The sequence below is a fragment of the Antechinus flavipes genome, chromosome 2 (assembly GCF_016432865.1).
Source record: "Antechinus flavipes isolate AdamAnt ecotype Samford, QLD, Australia chromosome 2, AdamAnt_v2, whole genome shotgun sequence".
NCBI lineage: Eukaryota > Metazoa > Chordata > Mammalia > Dasyuromorphia > Dasyuridae > Antechinus > Antechinus flavipes.
In genome coordinates, this window is record NC_067399.1 from 432,530,406 (window position 1) to 432,534,974 (window position 4,569).

Consider the following 4,569-nt stretch of genomic DNA (forward strand, 5'->3'; position numbering starts at 1 on the left):
TACTAAATATATAATTAACAAATGGAAACATATAGAGGTTAAGTGATTTGCACACCATCATACAAGTGGTAAGTATCTAAAGCCAGATTTGAATGCAGATGTTTCTAACTCTAACCTTAGCACTCTATACCCACTGCAATATCAGCTATGTTTTATCTATAATCAAAAGACGGGGAAAATATATCCTTACAAGCATATGAGATGGAAAATGGGAGGAAAACTTAAGAGATTTCTTGGGTAAGAAATTTTGGTAAAAATTGCTATTTACTTTTGGCCCCATGTTGGGCACCAAAATGTAATGTTCTCCTTGGTTCAGTTTTCTTGGGGTCTCTGGGAACAGCCTTTGTTTCAGTTCAATAATCACCTCAACTGCAGCCAAGTGTTAAAGTCCAAATCCTCTATTATCTCCTTCAAAGTCTTGTCTTCTTTCCTGGGTCCCAGTTAGCTTTCTTAGACATCTCTCTCTCTCTCCTTGGTTCCAAAAGCTTGAGCTCCTGCCACCAGTCCTTTGTCTTCTCTGCCTTCTGAATGTTTCCCCAATTCAAAGGTTTGTGCTTCAGTCTCCAGCCACCACAAAGGTGGACAATGGAATGAATCTGTCTCAGCCTCCAAAAGCTTCTAGTGCACTTGTCTTTTTTGGCCCTGAAAGCTTTTTCCACACTGAGTATACACCAATCATTACATCACTAGGAAAATATTATTTGTTGCTGGATTAAATCAGTGCTAAACTAGATTTAACGATTGTCTCAATTCCACTTAGTACCTTGTTTCAAGTTCTGGTCCATAACACTTAGGGAAAGAAATTAGTTTTTTGTTTTAATTCACAAATCAGTCAACAAAGTGAATTCCTTGTCACTATACAAAACTTTTACTTTTCGATTAGCTAATGATAAGAAGAGTATTAAATGATGTATTTTTAGTTCACTTGTATATATGTTGCCCTGGCTTTTGCTTAAAAAAAAAAAAAAAAAAGACCCTCAGGATATTAGTCAAAATGGGGGAAAAATGCTATTCACTCTGAGTCAATCCTGGCCCAAACAAAGACTAAATGAGCACTGGGACCTATCATTGGCTAATCAATGAGAAATACTTTACATATTGTAATGAAGATGGAGAAGCAGTCCTTAAATCCTAACTCAGTGGTCATTGACCATCAGAAAATTCACCCTGGAAAGAAATCTTATGAATGAGATAAATGATCTTCATTCATTTCTTACTTAACATCTTAGATTTCAAACTGTAATAAATATTAAAAAAAAAAAAAAAAAAAAAAGGAGTGCATGTCTGCCACCTAGTGGTGCTAAATCCATTCCTCTGGAGAATTCTCACATAAATCGTTTAGCACAGTTGATTTGAAAGATGCTTTCTAATCTTATTCTGTAGATCAAAAAAGTAAAGATTTGTTTGCATTCATTTGAGAAACCCTGTGTAAGAAATACACTTGACACTGAAAATCAGATATCCAGCAAAATTTATTAAAGAATCTTAAGGAACCATCTTAATGTTTCTGGCCAGAAACGGGCCCCACTCTGCTGGTGTTCTTGTTCTTTTTTAAAATATATATAATGGTTTGCTCTGGGAGCAGTTTTCTTGGGGAGGTTTCTGGAGGCAGTCTTAGGTTTCAGTTGAAAGTAATAATCACCCAAATGCAGCCAGGTGTTAAAAATGCAAACGTTTATTTTCTCCTTCCAAAATAGCCTGATTAGTTGAAGCCTATCTCTCTGCTTGGTTCTAAGAGCTCTTGCAGCTTTGTCCTTTGCTTCTGCCTCTGCTTTCTTTAACCTCCAGCCATCATCAAGTTGAATCTGTCTTGCCTCCGAGAGAGGGCTTCTGTCTCTCAATCTCCCAGAGTGCTCTGTGTCTGTCCCAGAGTGCTCCTCTCCAATCTAATTCAGCTGAATTCTCTTGACTGGGCTTATATATGATCTCTTTTGAGAGAATGGGATTATGGGTTTCTCCCAGAGTACTCTCTGGCCCTAAGAGCTTCAAGGGAGGTGTGAATTCACAAAGTTACAAAGTTTACTTTGTGACTCTCCCATACTTGTGAACTCCAATGAGTACTTAAATACTTCTTGCTTATATGAGCTCTCTAAAGGTGTAAACACAAGCATTGAATCAATTAGTTCTACTTAGTACCTTGTTTCAGGTTCTGGCCCAAAACATCTCCTTGTAAGATCAGATCAAGGATACTGCACCATGCTAAATTAGATAATTATTGTCTCTGTCAACTCTAATGACTTAACAGTTTGCAAAGATTCCAACACCACTCCTTTTTGGGAAGAGGGAGTCCTGAGCACAGAAGTGGGAGATCCTTTATACTTGTATATAAAGAACGGTTTATACTTTATACTAGTGTGGCGCATCCCCTCTCTTCATAGAATGGATTGGTCCATTTCTTTCAGGTTACAATTTTTCTGATATACCCACCACATGTTTCCCTGAAATAGCTATAAACACATTTCCTCCTCCCTTATCATACATCCCATGTTCAAAAATGGTAGAAAATTCTTCCTATGGGGTGTGTTGTATTCGGTTAGCCTGTTAAGCAGGCAAAGTAGTGATTTGATTAAGTCAGGTCATTGACCCCAGGTTTTCTCAAAACCACAAGACTTTCTGATTGGCTGGATCCACTTGTGTCTTCCTAGCCACCCAATCCCTTGTTTGCTCAAGGCTTCTATTGATCACTTAATTGTTCTGTGAATCCTAAACTTCCTTAACCTCTCATATTCTGAAAATCTCTTGGTCAATGGTACCCACTATCCCACACTACCTCAAAACTTGCAACATTCTATGGAAATCCAACGTTTCAGTATTTCTCACAATTTTCCCATTTCCTTTTTAATAAGGATTTGGTTTTCACATTTTTTCTATCATCCCTTCTTCAAGCCTTTTAACATCATCTTATATTCCTTATCTATATTTTGATTTTCCTCAAAAGTCACCATTCTAATTTAACATTTCTTTTTAAACTAAATATTTGTAACCTGAAAGTTATAAAATTACAAGGAGATACAATAAACTTGTCCCGAACAAGAAGATAAAATAATAATATGTTCCACAATCCTTAATTAGGTATGTAGAGGGCAGAACTTTGGAGAAGTATACTTGAAACAAGGTGTTAACTCAGTGGAATTGATGAGATGATTGTTTTCTAGTTCACATATATACTTAGTACTTAGCATGGTGATGTAATGGTTCTCTAAGTTCACACATACTCAGTATGCTGTAATGATGTAAAATTACAATAAGGTATATGAGGGCCAACAAGGACTGGAAGATAGACATTTTATCTTTGACCAGCCTCTTGGTGGCTCTCCTGTCTCCTGCACTATGGGGCAGACTGGCAGACTGCTGGGGGAGACTGGGTCAAACTGAGACTGGGTCAGATTATGACAGACACAGACTGTGTAAGAGACAATAAAGACTTTGGACTCTATTTTTGTCCATTCTCATGTTGTCTATTCTGCTGTGACCAAGGCCCTTCCAGAGGATCTCCAGAAAGCGAGCTTAGACATTACACAGATACATGGTTTGAGTAGATGCACCCATCATCCCCCTCCTTCTGTCTTTTGGTGTGATGAAACTCTGGGATTAAGGGATGGAGATTCCACAGAAATCATGACTACTTCAAGCTGGAAAGGGGCATTAAGTTGAGTCATGTTACATGATAAATCTTTAAGGTTCTTATTTCATACAGATTTATGCATTTATCAACAGATAGATAGGCCAAATATTAATTTACCTACTTATTTAGAATATAATGTCCATATTTTTCAGATTGAAAACTGCAAGATCTTACATACTTGAATTGTACTCGTGATTTCTATTGATCACTTCTATTAAAGAAGTTGCCATAAGAAGAAAAATCTGGAACATAATTAATAATCAAAAGCTGGTCCTTCAGGTCTCAGTCTTAGAGCATATACATGAAAGGATAAAGCATCCTTAGCTCTCTTTTACAGTTGACAACCAATTATGCAGTAACAATTCCACTTAGGAATAATCAAGTGAGTTCTTATTGATAGGAACAACCTTGGGAAACTGGGAAATTGAGTCAGAAAGATCCCACTTTAAACAGAGGTCAAGGTTGTCTTCCCAATTTTTGCCCAGATATTAACCTCTATCTGTAACAGTTCAAGATCACATTCCTCTGAATAGACTGTGTCATATTTCTCTCAAATGATAGATTACTGACTTGATGACTTTGTTAAACAATCATACCTGAATTCAAAACTCTACACAATATCAGCTATAATCCCAAGAGATTTTATCTCAAATAGAAAGTCTCATCAATCAAAGCCTTAGGTGAATTTAGTTCTCAAGGATCACATATCCTAAATAAGGATCGACTACAATCCTGTAATGGGCTGAAGCTGGAGTTGATGACCTGAGGTCCCAAGCACGTGAGACTAAATAGTAATTGAACCATACTCTATTGATATTTATGCTTGGAGAAAGAATGGCCCCGCCCACTCTTTGTGCAAGTCCTGATGTGTTGTATAGGAAACAACGATTTTGGTGGATAGGTGGAGACAGAGGGGTGGGGAGAGAAACGGAAAGAGAGACTGC